The sequence below is a fragment of the Neoarius graeffei genome, chromosome 4 (genome assembly GCF_027579695.1).
Source record: "Neoarius graeffei isolate fNeoGra1 chromosome 4, fNeoGra1.pri, whole genome shotgun sequence".
NCBI classification, from domain to species: domain Eukaryota; kingdom Metazoa; phylum Chordata; class Actinopteri; order Siluriformes; family Ariidae; genus Neoarius; species Neoarius graeffei.
Window position 1 is genome coordinate 106,007,810 of NC_083572.1, and position 17,627 is coordinate 106,025,436.

At 41.6% G+C, this 17,627-nt stretch overlaps 1 protein-coding gene across 2 annotated transcripts in view; it reads left to right on the plus strand.

The window, feature by feature from the left end:
* The first annotated feature begins 7,750 nt into the window (after positions 1-7,750).
* faah (fatty acid amide hydrolase) overlaps positions 7,751-17,627 on the plus strand; it is a 98,925-nt gene continuing 89,048 nt past the window's right edge. Inside the window, exon 1 of one of the 2 annotated variants that reach the window (XM_060920125.1) lies at positions 7,751-7,897. The gene's annotated coding sequence lies outside the window, so the exon portion shown is untranslated. The remainder of the gene's footprint in view (positions 7,898-17,627) is intronic. The other variant, XM_060920124.1, reaches the window with a different exon arrangement.

Sequence of the window (17,627 nt, forward strand, 5' to 3'; positions counted from 1 at the left end):
ATTAGGCGGCACGGTGGTGTAGTGGTTAACGCTGTCGCCTCACAGCAAGAAGGTCCGGGTTCGAGCCCCGTGGCCGGCGAGGGCCTTTCTGTGTGGAGTTTGCATGTTCTCCCCGTGTCCGCGTGGGTTTCCTCCGGGTGCTCCGGTTTCCCCCACAGTCCAAAGACATGCAGGTTAGGTTAACTGGTGACTCTAAATTGAGCGTAGGTGTGAATGTGAGTGTGAATGGTTGTCTGTGTCTATGTGTCAGCCCTGTGATGACCTGGCGACTTGTCCAGGGTGTACCCCGCCTTTCACCCGTAGTCAGCTGGGATAGGCTCCAGCTTGCCTGCGACCCTGTAGAACAGGATAAAGCGGCTACAGATAATGAGATGAGATGAGAAATGCTCTGATTAAAGGTGTCATTTTTGCACAACAAATCTTTAGGTTTTTGTTTTGTTCTTCTCAGGGAGTTGGTCATGTTTTAAAACCCATTTTTGCAGAGAGGCAATGTTTGAAAACTGCATTGATAACAATGTTGGATATTAAAAAAAGAAACCTGTTACACAGTTAAGGTGCTTGAAAACAGTTATACTTAAAATAATTATATTGCAACCTGTAGTTTATGGCAAGGCAAGGCAAGGCAAGGCAAGTTTATTTATATAGCACATTTCATACACAATGGCAGTTCAATGTGCTTTACAGAAGTAAAAACAAAAACAGTAAACAATAGAGAAATAAAATTACATAAAATAATTTTATCTTTATTCTAAAATAATTAGTTAAAAGAATTAAAAGAAAATAATAAGAATTAAACAATAGTAGAAATAAAATATTAAAATGCCAAAAAGAAAAAGGAGAAAGAGAGAGAGAAAAAAAAACTAGCAGAATAAAATAGAATAAAGTTAAAATAAATTTAAAACATGCAGAGAAAAAGATGATAAAAAATGTAAAATATTAATTATTTAACAGAAAGCATCTGAGAACAGCTTGGTCTTTAACCTAGATTTGAAGCTGCCAACAGCAGGAGCATTTTTAATGTCCTCTGGCAGTTGGTTCCATAGCTGTACTGCATAGTAGCTAAAAGCTGCTTCACCACACTTTGTTTTAACAACTGGTTTTAATAGTAAATTTTTCTGCTGTGATCTGGTAGATCTGATTGGGTTAGGCCGCTGCAACATATCAGAGAGGTAATTGGGCCCTGTACCATTTAGAGATTTGTACACCAGCAGCAATGCTTTAAAGTCAATTCTGTAGCTTACTGGAAGCCAGTGAAGGGACCTTAGAATTGGAGTAATGTGCTCTGTTCTTTTTGTTCGTGTGAGAACCCTCGCCACTGCATTTTGAACCAGCTGAAGTCGTTTGATGGTCTTTTTTGTCAGGCCTGTGAAAAGGCCATTGCAGTAATCAACCCTACTAGAGATGAAGGCATGTATTAGTTTTTCCAGATCATGTTTTGACATAAGTCCTCTTAGTTTGGAAATGTTTTTTAGGTGATAAAATGCCGTTTTAGTGATTGCTTTCATGTGACTGTCAAAGTTTAGCTCGCTGTCAATGAAAACACCAAGATTTTTAACCATTTCTTTAGTTTTAATCCCTTTTGTGTCAAGAATAGTGGTAATCCTGAGTCTTTCATCTTTTTTTCCAAATAGAATTATTTCTGTTTTATCTGTGTTCAGCTGAAGAAAATTTTGTGACATCCAGCTATTGATTTGATCGATACACTGGTAGAGACATTCAAGGGGGGCATAATCATTTGGTGATAGAGCAAAATAAATTTGGGTATCATGTGCATAGCAGTGATACAAAATTGAATTTTTATTGATAATTTGCCCAAGTGGGAGCATATAAAGGTTGAAAAGTAATGGTCCAAGAATCGACCCCTGGGGGACACCACAGGTCAAGGGCATTGACGTTGAGGAACAATTTCCCAGGGTAACAAAGAAGCTTCTATCTTTTAAGTATGATTTTAACCAATTGATAACTTTACCAGTCAATCCAACCCAGTGTTCAAGTCGATATAGCAGTATGTTGTGATCAACAGTATCAAAAGCTGCACTGAGGTCCAGTAATACCAGGACCGATGTTTTGCCTGCATCAGTATTAAGACGTATGTCATTTATAACTTTAATCAGCGCTGTTTCAGTGCTATGATTGGCACGAAATCCTGACTGAAAATTATCAAAACGGCTGTTTGATATCAAGAAGGCAGTTAATTGATTGAAGACAATTTTTTCCAGGATTTTCCCGATAAATGGTAGATTTGATATTGGCCTGTAATTATTTAACACTGAAGGATCCAGATTATTTTTTTTAAGAAGGGGCTTTACAACAGCTTTTTTTAGGGACACAGGAACAACACCAGTCTCCAAGGATGTATTTATAATTTGAAGCACATCTGTAATTATAAGATGAAGAACAGACTTAAAAAAGTTGGTGGGCAGAATGTCCAGTTCAGATGTTGAGGAACTGAGATTTTGTACAGTTTTTTCAAGAGTCTCATAATCAATTAAACAAAATTCTGACATTGTGTTAAAGTTATCTATCTGTGTCATTGGTGATTGCAGTTTTTCAATTTTTTGCAACTGAGATATATTATGAGAAATATTCTGCCGTATTTTATCAATTTTACCTTTGAAGAAGGATGCAAACTCATTGCATTTATTAACTGAGAGAAGTTCAGGTGCTAATTGTGGTGGGGGATTAGTTAGCTTCTCTACTGTTGAAAATAGCACACGGGCATTGTTCATATTCCTGCTGATGATATTGGAGAAGAAAGACTGTCTTGCTTTACGAATTTCATAATTATAATTACAAAGCATCTCTTTATGGATTTGATAATGGATGTGAAGTTTAGATTTGCGCCATTTTCTTTCAGTCTTTTCTCTCTTTAGCAGTTTAACAGCTGGGTACTGCTTCCATGGTGCTTTCTGCTTATCATTGATTCTTTTGATTTTGAATGGAGCAATATCATCCATAATTTGGGTCATATTTAAATTAAAAAATTCCAGTAAATCATCTACAGAGTCTGACATTTTGGTTGAGTTCTGAGAGAGAGCTTGCTTAAAAAGAGCACATGTGTTGTCGTTTATGACTCTCCTGCCTATAGTCGTTGAGCTATTCTGAATGTGAGGAGACATAGAAACTTCAAAGAAAACACAGAAATGGTCAGATAAGGCCAGGTCAACAACAGTATAAGAAACAGTAAGACCCTTTGTGATGACGAGGTCAAGAGTATGACCACGAGAGTGGGTCGGTCCCTGTACATGTTGTACTAGGTTAAAGTTATCAATAATTGCAAATAGTTCTTTGGCATAAATGTTATCAGTATTATCTACATGCAAGTTAAAATCCCCAGATATAATAAGACAATCAAACTCTAAGCAAATGACTGATAACAATTCACCAAACTCTTCAAGAAAGACTTTGGCTGAATGTCTCGGAGGCCTGTAAATAGTTAATAATAATATGTTAGGAGAGCATGTAACAAGTGCACATAAGTGTTCAAAGGACATAAAATCACCAAGTGAGGATTGTTTACATTGAAAAGAGACTTTGAAAATATTTGCGATCCCTCCACCTTTCCCTTGTCGGGTAACATTCAAAAAATTAAAATTTGGGGGAGCTGCTTCGATAAGGGTGGTAGCACTATTTGCTTGATCCAGCCAGGTTTCAGTTAGAAGCAAAAAATCAAGATTGTGTTTACAAATAAGATCATTAATTAAAAATGACTTGTTTAAAAGTGATCTAATGTTCAGAAGGGCTAGTTTTACAGTAATATTTGATTGTGCACTCTGATGCTGTTTTAAAACAGGAAGGAGATTAGATTGGTTCACCCCCAGGGTTAAATGTGCTCTATGTTTTCTGTTTCTTATCAACACAGGAATAGTGTCAACATCGGATCCCTGCTTTTTTCTACATCCATTTGCAGGGACCCAGAGTACATCAAACAAGACTTTCTAAATGTTCCATTTGGTTTGAGGGTGAAAGGACTGGAGATGACATGTATCTTTTGGATGGTGAAAAAGATTTGTAGCCAGCTGAAAGTCCTGGACGAACACAATTTTGATGAACTGGGTACACTGCTTGTCGCGACAAATTTGGACTAGAAAAAGAGAGCGTAGCCATAGGAAACAGTTTTTTCATGCTATTTGGGAAATCCATCCGAGGAGAAGTGGAGTCGTCTGTCCTTGAATGTTGGGAGGCCTGCAAGTCAGATGTTTGTGTGTCCTTGATGACGACTTGCAAAGATGATTGTTTAGGCTTTGTAACTATGTCAGTCTGCGACATCTTATCAACTGTTTTCCTCGGTGCTGGCTGAGAAAAGATTGCAAGTTTGTAGTGGTCTGCTAAGACTTTGGCTCCAATCCAGCTGAGTTCAGTGCTATTTGGCTTGTAGAATTCTTTGCGATTCCAAAAAAGATTAAAATTGTCTATGAAATTCATACCAAATGAAGACCAAGTTTTTCCAAGCCAGGTGTTAAGACTGAAGAGTCGAGAAAAAGCAAAACTTCCTCTCGCTGGGAGTGGGCCACTGATAAAAGATTGAATTCCAGTCTTGTAGAGCTCAGAAAAAAGTTTTCTGAAATCATCTTGGACAAACAGCTGTTCTCTGAAAACATCGTTTGCTCCCACATGTACAACGATACGCTTAATCGTTTTATGCTCGGACATGAGTTTCAAAATGCTGTCTTTAGTGTCAGAGATGGATGCATTTGGAAGACAACAAATAATCATCTCATAACCTTTTAATTGTCTTACAGTGGAATCACCAAGAACAAGGGTTGTGGGATCAGGTGGTGTTACGAGCTGCTTTTTGCCTCTTCCCACAGCTCTTCGATCTTGGTGCGATCTCTTTTTACTATGTGTTTGTCCACTTGACAAATCCTCTTCCACATCCCTGAGGCATTCAAATTTGTTCTGAAGCTTTATGGGCTGTGGATTTTCCATAGGATTGTAGATCCTATTGTAATTTGTAGAACGAGCTGGTGTTGAAGTAATTACTCTTCTGTTTTTGTTTTTAGGCTTAGCACCCATCATTTGCCAGTTTTCAGTACTCACATTTTGTACAGCTTGAGTTATGAATTCTTCCACTTTGTCTGCAATGTCCTCAGTCTGTCGGAGCGCAATCTCTGCATTCTCAGCCACTGTTTCTGTACTCCTTTCCTGAGATATCGCTTTTAATTCGTCCGTTTTTGGCAGAGCATTAATCTTTGATTCCAGAATAGAAATCCTCTGTTCTAATTCCATGCATTTTCTGCAGGATTTTTTGCTTCCTGGCATTTAAAAAAAAAAAAAAAAAAAAAAAAAGTGGAAATTAAAATTAAATTTAAAAGCTTATAAAGATGAAGAAAAGATAAGAGAGAAAAAAAAGTGGAAATTCAATGAGAAAGTAAGGTATAGAAAAAAAATGGCAGTTTACTTTTATTTGTTCAAAAAAGGTTGAGGTTTGTATTAATAAACTGCAATGGAGTCTGAAAACAAAATGTGTATGTGTGTTCTGTTTATCTTTTTTTTCTCTCTTTTTGTCTGGGGGGGTCCCAAAAATTTTCTTATCTACCAAAGGGGGGCCCAGCAGAGAAAGTTTGGGAACCATTATGATGCTGAATGATAAAGGGGAAACTCTTATTGTGAAATGAGCAGAAGGGGGCGTGTTTTGGATCAGGGAGTTCCTAACAGCCAGAACCATTAAGGTTAGGATAAATGGTTTATTTAGTCAGAGCTATGCAATTGAAAATGGCATTCCACAAGGAAGCATAGTCAGCCCCCTGTTGTTTGCCATAATGATAAATGGGATTTTTAGCGAAGTAGAGAACCATGTGGAGGTTGCCCTATACGCTGACGATGGTGCCCTGTGGAAAAGAGGGAGAAATCTTGACTTTGTGGGCAGGAAAATTCAACAGGCAGTCACTGCGGTGGAGACATGGGCCATTCGATGGGGCTTCAGAATCTCTGTGCAAAAAACAAAAACAATGATCTTTACTAGAAAGAAGGTGGTGGAAGACATTAAAATCGCAATATCTGGTCTAGAACTGGAGAGGGTTAACTCTTTTAAGTATTTGGGCATGTGGCTAGACCAAAAGCTGTCATGGGCACTGCATATTGATAGTATGTTGGAAAGATGCAAAAAAGTCCTTAATGTGATGCGATGCCTACGTGGTACAGATTGGGGAGCAAATAGACATGCCTTGAGGTCAATATACACTGGCCTAATAAGGTCTGTACTGGATTATGGTAGTTTCATTTATGGCTCAGCAGCCAATACGTTACTGAAGAAACTGGATGTGGTCCAGAACCAAGCATTAAGGCTGTGTTGTGGTGCCATGAACACCACCCCTGTGGCGGCCATACAAGTTGAGATGGAGGACATGCCTCTTCATCTCAGAAGGGATCAGCTTGCCTCTGTATTTTGGGTAAATCTGAAAGGACATAGAGTTGACCACATAAGCCAGTGTGTATTACAGCCATGTCAAGAAAGGTTGCAGGCACACTCCAGGAGTTATGGTTGGACGATTGGTGAAAGGGTGAAAGGTATGGCTATTGGGGACCTGAAAATCAGCCCTACTGTGTTTATTCCACCTACTCCGCCTTGGGTTATGGAAGGGGTGCCCACTGATTTCCTGCTGCTGGAAGAAAAACAAGGTGAAGAACTGGATAAATACAGAGTGCAAGAATATTTAAATGAGAAATATTGGGATGAGGTTAAAATATTTACAGATGCCTCCGAACAAATGGATGGGTCAGTTGGGGTTGCATTTGTCATCCCTGAACACAGCACTGAAGTAGGCATGAGAGTCACGGATGACTTGGCCATCTACACGGTTGAATTAGTTGCTGTGTGGATTGCACTGCAGTGGGTGGAGCGGAATAGGCCTGACAAGGTAGTTATTGCCTCAGACTCCAGTTCTGCGCTGATCAGCATTGATACCTGGCAGTCAAAATCAAGGCAGGATGTAGTGTCCAATATATCACAAGTCTGCAACACCTTGCTAAAAAACGGAGTAAAACTTTCTTTTGTATGGGTACCTGCTCACATAGGAGTAGCAGGCAATGAAATGGCTGATAGCTGTGCCAAAAAAGCTGCCAGCAACAGCAATGTTGAGTTAGAAGTGGACTACAGCAAGGCTGAAGTCAAAAGCATAATAAAAAGAAAAACTAGAGAATCATGGCAGTCTCTATGGGACAGTGGACATACTGGAAGGCATTTACACAGCATACAAAATAGTATAGGTCGATGTAGATCCTCAAACAGGAGTAAGGGAGAAGAAGACATTCTTTCAACGATGAGATTTGGGCACACTAGGCTGAACGTCACCCTAGCACTTATGGGAAAGCATGTAGATGGAAGATGTGAGTTTTGTGGTAGCCCAGAATCTGTACAACATGTCATGTGTGAATGTCCTGAATATCAAGCAGAAAGGAATGTTTTAATGGAACAGCTGAGAAAAGAAAAACTAAGTTTGAGTATACAGGAACTTTTGAAAGTAAGCTCAGGCCATGTCTGCTATAATTATGTTTTTAAGTTTCTGAGGGATACAGGGCTTATTCAGAGGATCTAGTGTCACCAATCTTTTTTTTTTTTTTTATCACCCTGGTTAGTTGTAGAATAGGCTCTTGAACCATACCCCAGTCCAGCAGGTGGCGGTAATGCACCTCATATGTTAAGTTGCCAACCGCCATAAAAATCCAAGAAGAAGAAGAAGAAGAAGAAGGGGGCGTGTTTGTTGGGTGGAGGAAGATGGTGGGTGCCATTAAAATGTGCAGATCAAACATTAGGAGTGTGTCTCATTGTCGTGTACATTAATGATCAACTTGCATGATTTATCAGTGCATGACCCAGACTGGCATAGAAAGGATAAAGGGAGAAACTAAATATCTAATAATAAATAGAGTATTCAGAGGAAAAGGAACTGAAATGGTACAGTATTTATGAATTTATAATGTTTTATGTTGTTTTTGTAAATGCCTTTTTAATTTGAACTATTTATTGATGGATTAATAGTTCATTTATAAATTTTATATATATATATACTCACTCACTGGCCACTTTAATAGGAACCTGTTCTTGATTGTAAGACCCCTGTTCTTGGCTGCAGGAGTGGAACCCAATGTATTCTTCTGTTTTCTGTTGCATGCTGAGATGCTTTTCTGCTCACCACGGTTGTAAAGAGTGATTATGGGTTGTTTTACAATCAGGGTACGCAAGCTAAAAATCACATTTAACACTTAATTATCTTCAATATCAAAAGGCTCGACTAAATAAACTTGTAGCCCTGTGATAGCTCTATTTACCATGCAAAAAAAAAAAAAAAAATTGGTGATAACGTTATTTTTGGTGAATGTATGGCAATATGTCATATTTAGCAAAATTACTTGTGTCCTTTAGAAAAAGTGCTTTTTTTTGACCACAGGTAGCTCCAAAAGGGATGCACTTAAATCATTCTTTATACCAGAAAACAAATATTTGGTTCCATATCATTGGAAACATAGTTAAGTTTTAATGTTGAATGCCAGTAAGTTTTCAGACTATTTTGATCAAATTAGTATGTAATTGTGTCAAAAAAAATGTCCTCTCCGAGACAGCTAATTTTTCAATATAAAATAACATATCTAAAATGGGGGCGGCACGGTGGTGTAGTGGTTAGCGCTGTCACCTCACAGCAAGAAGGTCCGGGTTCGAGCCCCGTGGCCGGCGAGGGCCTTTCTGTGCGGAGTTTGCATGTTCTCCCCGTGTCCGCGTGGGTTTCCTCCGGGTGCTCCGGTTTCCCCCACAGTCCAAAGACATGCAGGTTAGGTTAACTGGTGACTCTAAATTGAGCGTAGGTGTGAATGTGAGTGTGAATGGTTGTCTGTGTCTATGTGTCAGCCCTGTGATGACCTGGCGACTTGTCCAGGGTGTACCCCGCCTTTCACCCGTAGTCAGCTGGGATAGGCTCCAGCTTGCCTGCGACCCTGTAGAACAGGATAAAGCAGCTAGAGATGATATGAGATATCTAAAATGATTATTTTCATCCTAAAATGTGGTCAAGATCTCATCTCATTATCTCTAGCCGCTTTATCCTTCTACAGGGTCGCAGGCAAGCTGGAGCCTATCCCAGCTGACTACGGGCGAAAGGCGGGGTACACCCTGGACAAGTCCCCAGGTCATCACAGGGCTGACACATAGACACAGACAACCATTCACACTCACATTCACACCTACGGTCAATTTAGAGTCACCAGTTAACCTAACCTGCATGTCTTTGGACTGTGGGGGAAACCGGAGCACCCGGAGGAAACCCACGCGGACACGGGGAGAACATGCAAACTCCGCACGGAAAGGCCCTCGCCGGCCCCAGGGCTCGAACCCAGGACCTTCTTGCTGTGAGGCGACAGCGCTAACCACTACACCACCGTGCCGCCCTGTGGTCAAGATATCAGGACAAATATTAGAGACAACTAACACAAAGCTTACAGCCTTATATTTAAAAGCACTCTGGAAGTAGTGGATTCTGAATTGTCAAAAAAAAAAATGTCCTCTCCGAGAATCACTTCATTCGTTTCTCCCATCTTATAGCAGATTACACAAAACTACCATACACACGTCAAAAAATGACCTGAAATCTGTTCTTTAACTTGTCCTTCACTTAAAAACTGATACAAGAACCAGTTTGAATCAATTTGAATTTGTACCCTGATTGTAAAACAACCCCTATATGAGTTACTATATCCTTCCTGGCAGCTCAAACCAATCAGTGGCAAGTTTCCCAAAAGCATCGTAGCACAAAGATCGTTGTTAAGTGGTAGAGCAAGCAGCACAATGGACACTCTCTCTCCTAGTTAAGATGCTCTTGGCATTAAAGTGCATATCACGGGTAAAAGATCAATGTAATTCTCCTATTTTATATTATGCTTTGGTCAAATATCTGTCACGTTTTACATTTTGTGGGCGGCACGGTGGTGTAGTGGTTAGCGCTGTCACCTCACAGCAAGAAGGTCCGGGTTCGAGCCTCGTGGCCGGCGAGGGCCTTTCTGTGCGGAGTTTGCATGTTCTCCCCGTGGGTTTCCTCCGGGTGCTCCGGTTTCCCCCACAGTCCAAAGACATGCAGGTTAGGTTAACTGGTGACTAAATTGACCGTAGGTGTGAATGTGAGTGTGAATGGTTGTCTGTGTCTATGTGTCAGCCCTGTGATGACCTGGCGACTTGTCCAGGGTGTACCCCGCCTTTCGCCCGTAGTCAGCTGGGATAGGCTCCAGCTTGCCTGCGACCCTGTAGAAGGTTAAAGCGGCTAGAGATAATGAGATGAGATGAGATTAATGAAATGCTTTATTATTATTTCCATGACACCTTTGCTGCTCCATACAAGTGTAAGATAACGTGCCCGAGCCTGCTGTTATGCATTAGACTAATTTTCACTGTCTGTCTTTGGAACTAGCGAGCTACCTAATGATATATTTGCATTAAGGCACGCATGCATTAGCTAACTAGCTGATACTGAAATACTATATTCCTAAACCAACGATTCAACGGGATTATCAGACAAATGAACAAATTAAACATTTTACTGGCAGTATTCTGTAATCGTGACGTTTCAAAGGTGGAGAGTTTTGTCTGCCCGGTTTTGTAGATTGATTTTGGTCGCAAATAGTGGCAAAAATAGACTAGGCTCATATTTACAGTAGAGTGGAGAGGAGAGCTGCTTCTGAAACGATCCACAGTGCATGTGGTGGAATCACAAGCACTGTTGAGAGTAGCTGCGATCAGTTCCAATGGCCGTGACGCAGCCACGCCCGGTGGGATCCTACACAGCTCAACAAGAACAGGTCAGTCGCGGTTTCCGAAGTTTATATTATCAGCTGCTTTACTATTGGATGCCTGATTGTGTGAAAGAATGCACTTACTTGCTATGGAATTTGTATGGAAGTGTTTTGTTAACGGGCGGCACGGTGGTGTAGTGGTTAGCGCTGTCGCCTCACAGCAAGAAGGTCCGGGTTCGAGCCCCGGGGCCGGCGAGGGCCTTTCTGTGCGGAGTTTGCATGTTCTCCCCGTGTCCGCGTGGGTTTCCTCCGGGTGCTCTGGTTTCCCCCACAGTCCAAAGACATGCAGGTTAGGTTAACTGGTGACTCTAAATTGAGCGTAGGTGTGAATGTGAGTGTGAATGGTTGTCTGTGTCTATGTGTCAGCCCTGTGATGACCTGGCGACTTGTCCAGGGTGTACCCCGCCTTTCGCCCGTAGTCAGCTGGGATAGGCTCCAGCTTGCCTGCGACCCTGTAGAAGGATAAAGCGGCTAGAGATAATGAGATGAGATGAGATGTTTTGTTAACCTTCGCTAATGCGAAGAAAATGTTAGCCTGTAATGCTAGCTAGATTGTTTGGTAGAAGACAACCTTGGGATTGGCTAAATGAAAGATGAGAGCTAACTAAGAATCAGTTATTAGCATGCCATTTTTCCTGCTTCTATAGTCAGTGAGTTTGGATCAGCACAACATAATATTACAAACCAGGGCTCGACATTAAGGACTGCCCGATTGCCCGGGGAAAGTAAAACATGCATTCAGGCAAGTGAGATATGTCACTGACATGCCTGACTGAGCAAGTTGGAATGAGCATATATTACAAACTAGCGCCACAAAAATTAGGCTTTTTGATCTTTTATTTCAGTTCCTAAAAGCGTCCCTCATTGTGTATCCGCCGTTGTGTCTTGGCTGTTTTCTTAGTCTCGGTTTCATTTACTGCTTTGCAAGTTATTTTATATCCCCCGCTTATGGTACATGTACTGTTTACAGACCCCTTGCGCATGACATCATGCATCACGTGATAATTACAGCTGGGGTCAGACAGATATCGTCTTTCATGCAAGCAAGGCTCAACGCTTCAGTATGGTTAATTTTTGCGCTGTTTTTGCTTGTTCAAACAGAAATAGATAAAAGGCATTACTGTCTCCCCGCTATCAAGAAAAATGTTAACAAATACTTCAATGCTTCAAGACTAATGAAGAAATGAGTGGTTAAAGAATACGACGAGAGGAGCTCAGCCTGAAAACTCCAGAGAAATTCACGATTGTATTTAAAATGTATTTTACAAAAACAGAAAGTCGGAAATGAGGATGGAAGAGTTTGCTTAAGAATCTCGTTTTATTTTTTTTTTTCTGCTCGCATTCGAGTCAGCTCTTTCATGAAAGTGTTTGATTTTCTTACAGGTGAAGCCGCTTCCTTATTCGACACAGAAAACCCAGATTGGTTTCAAACAACTCGGGCATAAAAACTCAACAAGGAGTGACATGCGCGATAAATCCTGAAAGAACAGAACAGATTAAGAGCAGAGAGAGCTGGAGCTTTGTTTCTGTTAGCGGAACACAGTCTCATTATCTCATCTCATTATCTGTAGCTGCTTTATCCTGTTCTACAGGGTCGCAGGCAAACTGGAGCCTATTGGGCCTTTTCTACTACCGAGTAATTCCAGCGTTATGGACGTGACACTTGAACTCAAAATGGCAACAAATGACCCAGTGCATGTTTTATTGTCTCCCAGTATTTAAACAGGTGTTGCATATTTTAAGGCTGTACCATACTGGAGAAGTGATAGAACAAGAACAATTCCCATAGTACATCTAGGGCATGCCAGAAAATGCCAATAAAAGACACGTTATGGATGTGACAGAAAAAGTATCACTTTTCTTGGGTGACTGTACATTTTTATCGAACTCTGTGAAATTGTAAACCTAATGTCGAAATGGAGATATCCATTTGATAGAGGGGTCCAAGGTGAATATTAAAAAATCTTTGTTTAAAATATTTTGTATTTCATGCAGAGTTTCGGAAGGAAAAGTCAGCGTTATGGATGTGACGAAATTCCGTTATGGATGTGACGCGTCTGAAATAGACATGGCGTATGTTTAGAAAATCAGCAATTTAACCACCGTAACCCTTTGAAAAACTCTCTAAATATCAGCTAAAACTATCAAAGTTCTTAAATAATATTTAGGATGGCTATTGTTTTGCTGTTTTGTGGATTTTAGCATACGTTTCTGTGGCTTGTGGCAATAATATAGAATTGTACATGATCAAAGTTGATTTTAGCTTGGGTTTTACATTATAAGAAAGAAAGACTGACAGTGACGCATTAGGTCGGTTACAAATTGGTTCAACTTATTCACATCTGTAAAATACAGGCCTAGGTGAGATCTCTGGGAGTGGTTTTGATGTATTACATGTTGCTTTATTTTTGCATGGTGAGGTTGACATTTACATGGAATTGCCCTACCCTTTTTCAGCTCACTTCAACCCAACACTGCTCGCGTTTCGACTAGCTCAGAGCAGCACGACTGAGCTCACTTCAGCCTTACTCAGCACCCAAAACTCGCACGGTTTTGGAGTAGGGCTGAAGCGAGCCAAACCGAGCCGAGTGGGGCTAGGGGCGTGAGCAGACACTCTCCTGTGCACTGATTGGTGAGGAGGAGTGTCCTCACATGCCCACACACGCCCCGCGAGCGCGCTGGGATCTGTAAACACCGTAAACCCGGAAGAAGAAGAATTACGACAAAGAAGAAGAAGCTGATCAGAAAACTAGATGTTGTCGGTGACAACAAGCCACAGCACCAAGACCAGCAACACTAATGACTCCATGTCCTCCATGTTTATTGTTTACTATCCGGGCCATGAGACTCCCGCTTAAAAGGTCACTGATGTCACTGTTTGCGCCGCCTAACGACATCACGTGACGTCCACCCACTTTCGCTAACTCCACTCAATGTGTCCACCCACTTCCAGCCAGCACGGTTCAGTGCAGTTGTAGTCGAAATGCAACTCCAACAGCCCCACTCAGCTCGACTCAGCCCAACTCAGCCGCGTTGGTAGTGGAAAAGCCCCATATCCCAGCTGACTACGGGTGAAAGGCGGGGTACACCCTGGACAAGTCGCCAGGTCATCACAGGGCTGACACACAGACACAGACAACCATTCACATTCACACCTACGGTCAATTTAGAGTCACCAGTTAACCTAACCTGCATGTCTTTGGACTGTGGGGGAAACCGGAGCACCCAGAGGAAACCCACGCGGACACGGGGAGAACATGCAAACTCCACACAGAAAGGCCCTCGCTGGCCACGGGGCTCGAACCCAGGACCTTCTTGCTGTGAGGTGACAGCGCTAACCACTACACCACCGTGCCGCCCCCATTCAACAGTGTGTTGCAGCTAAATGATTGATGAAGCTAAATTATCCATGCATGACAGTGTAACATCAATGGGTAATGAAGCATTACATCACTGGTCAGGATAACCTTCTGGAAACAGAAAGCAAATGTGTGAGCCAAGATTACCTAACCACTACAGCGCTAACCACTACACCACCGTGCTGCCCTAGGCGGTGTGTATGACTGGTAATTATTAACACTGGCCACTAGGTGGTCTGTATGACTGGTGGGACATGTACACGGACGCGGACAAACCATGAAAAATCGACTCGATGAGTTTACCATTTTTTCTTAGGTATGGTGCTCCGCTGGAGCTCCGCTATTAACAAACATTATCGTCAGATACATTAAACACTCATAACTCTCATAGAGTAGAGCGGGGAGACTTGGGATCAGTTTTCAGCTTTTGTATTTTTTTGCAGGTAGCATCCCAATCGTATTGCATTAGAGAGTGTTTACTATAACCTCTGGGCACAATGTTCTTGCCAGAGAGATAAGCTTGGCATGCTTGAAACTGATATGGGCTGTTCTGATTCCTACTTGTTTTGGCTAGTTAAATCCTTGAAACTTAGAGTATTTGTTCAAGGTTCAAGTTCAAAGTGTTTGTCATATGCACAGTAAGGACATGTCAACTTGCACACTGAAATTCTTAGTTTGCTGCCCACCATGAATGCCAATTACAAATAAATAAATAAATAGGCGAAGAAGTAATACAAGGTAAAGGCTTGTATTACGTAGGCAATATAGTGCAAAAATAAAAGCAAAAGCAACAAAAACACCCAGTAGAGTACGACCCCGATTCCAAAAAAGTTGGGACAAAGTACAAATTGTAAATAAAAACGGAATGCAATGATGTGGAAGTTTCAAAATTCCATATTTTATTCACAATAGAACATAGATGACATATCAAATGTTTAAACTGAGAAAATGTATCATTTAAAGAGAAAAATGAGGTGATTTTAAATTTCATGACAACAACACATCTCAAAAAAGTTGGGACAAGGCCATGTTTACCACTGTGAGACATCCCCTTTTCTCTTTACAACAGTCTGTAAACGTCTGGGGACTGAGGAGACAAGTTGCTCAAGTTTAGGGATAGGAATGTTAACCCATTCTTGTCTAATGTAGGATTCTAGTTGCTCAACTGTCTTAGGTCTTTTTTGTCGTATCTTCCGTTTTATGATGCGCCAAATGTTTTCTATGGGTGAAAGATCTGGACTGCAGGCTGGCCAGTTCAGTACCCGGACCCTTCTTCTACACAGCCATGATGCTGTAATTGATGCAGTATGTGGTTTGGCATTGTCATGTTGGAAAATGCAAGGTCTTCCCTGAAAGAGACGTTGTCTGGATGGGAGCATATGTTGCTCTAGAGCAGGGGTCACCAAACTTTTTTCTCTGGGGCCATATTGTCGTTCCTGACTGTGATGGGGGGCCGGGGTCGGGTCAGCTATATAACATATATTTGTCTGGGTCATACAATTCTGACCACCAACAGGCCTCATTGTGTAGTAGAGATTACTATATCAACGCTTGATTCCTGGCACATAATTGTTTATCTTTACTAGTGGTTTGCAAAAGTAGTAATCGAGTCTTCACACTGTTTTAATTTAAAATACCACAGATATTCCATTTATTTATTTTCTAATAAAAATAACATCAAAGCTGTCAAGGTAAGAAACATCTGCCTAGTTGAGGTGATTGACACTGGCAAAGGTGAGTGGAAAATTATAAATTGTAGGTAGGGCTGTTGATATTATAAATAATAATTGTGTGCAGCACTTAATAAAGGTCAAATAAATAGGTCTATAAATAAATACATTAAAAAAAACAGTGAAATTATAATAAGCAATAGATCACAGCAGTTGTGCTGTGTCCTGCACGTCATTGCTCTCATCTATGGCCAAAGCAAAAAACTCGAATTCTGACGCTTTCTCATTCAGCTGGTCATACACGTTGTCCCCCAAATCTTCGGTTCACCTGGTCACAGTAGGTGCGGAGAGACTCGCCGCGTTGAGCGCATCCTTCTTGTCGGGACACACCTCCTCGGCCACAGCAAGCATGCATACTTTAACAAAGTCCCCATCAGTAAACGGCTTTCCATGGGTAGCTAGTAGGTGAGCTAGCTTATAGCGAGCTCGGACAGCAGCCTGGTTGATCTGGGTTTGGCGAAGGAATACATTCTGTTGTTCAGCCAGTCTGCATTTCATCCTCCGAATCCTGTCTTCTCTTGTTTGCCCTCGCAAACTAGCATACTCTTTGTGGCGGGTTTCGTAGTGACGACGCAGATTATATTCTTTGAAAACCGACACACTTTCTTTACATACAAGACAAACTGCACGGTCCTTACACTGAACAAAAAAAAATCGGTGGTCCACTGTTCTTTAAAAACTCTGCACTCTCTGTCAGCTTTTCGCTTACCGCTCGCCATTTTGCTGTCCTGAACACTGACAGTTCTCTGCGCGTGCGCTGCCCGTCACTGCTTGATCGCGAGCATATGACGAAAATTCGGAAAATATAAATAGTTCATTTTATAACTAAATATCAATTTTAATTGAATAAAATCAACAAAACACAAGAGGCAGACATGTTGTTATTATTTGCCAAAAAGCAATTTAAAAAAATAGGCCATGACCACTTTTGGGGATTGCCTCATAGGGCCGGTTCAAGTGGTGGGGGGCAGAGGGGCTGGGGGACCGGTCAAAGGGGGGTGGCGGGCCGGAGTCGGCCCGAGGGCCATAGTTTGATGACCCCTGCTCTAGAACCTGGATATACCTTTCAGCATTGATGGTGTCTTTCCAGATGTGTAAGCTGCCCGTGCCACACGCACTAATGCAACCCCATACCATCAGAGATGCAGGCTTCTGAACTGAGCGCTGATAACAACTTGGGTCGTCCTTCTCCTCTTTAGTCCGAATGACACGGCGTCCCTGATTTCCATAAAGAACTTCAAATTTTGATTCGTCTGACCACAGAACAGTTTTCCACTTTGCCACAGTCCATTTTAAATGAGCCTTGGCCCAGAGAAGACGTCTGCACTTCTGGATCATGTTTAGATACGGCTTCTTCTTTGAACTATAGAGTTTTAGCTGGCAACGGCGGATGGCACGGTGAATTGTGTTCACAGATAATGTTCTCTGGAAATATTCCTGAGCCCATTTTGTGATTTCCAATACAGAAGCATGCCTGTATGTGATGCAGTGCCGTCTAAGGGCCCGAAGATCACGGGCACCCAGTACAGTTTTCCGGCCTTGACCCTTACGCACAGAGATTCTTCCAGATTCTCTGAATCTTTTGATGATATTATGCACTGTAGATGATGATATGTTCAAACTCTTTGCAATTTTACACTGTCGAACTCCTTTCTGATATTGCTCCACTATTTGTCGGCGCAGAATTAGGGGGATTGGTGATCCTCTTCCCATCTTTACTTCTGAGAGACGCTGCCACTCCAAGATGCTCTTTTTATAGACC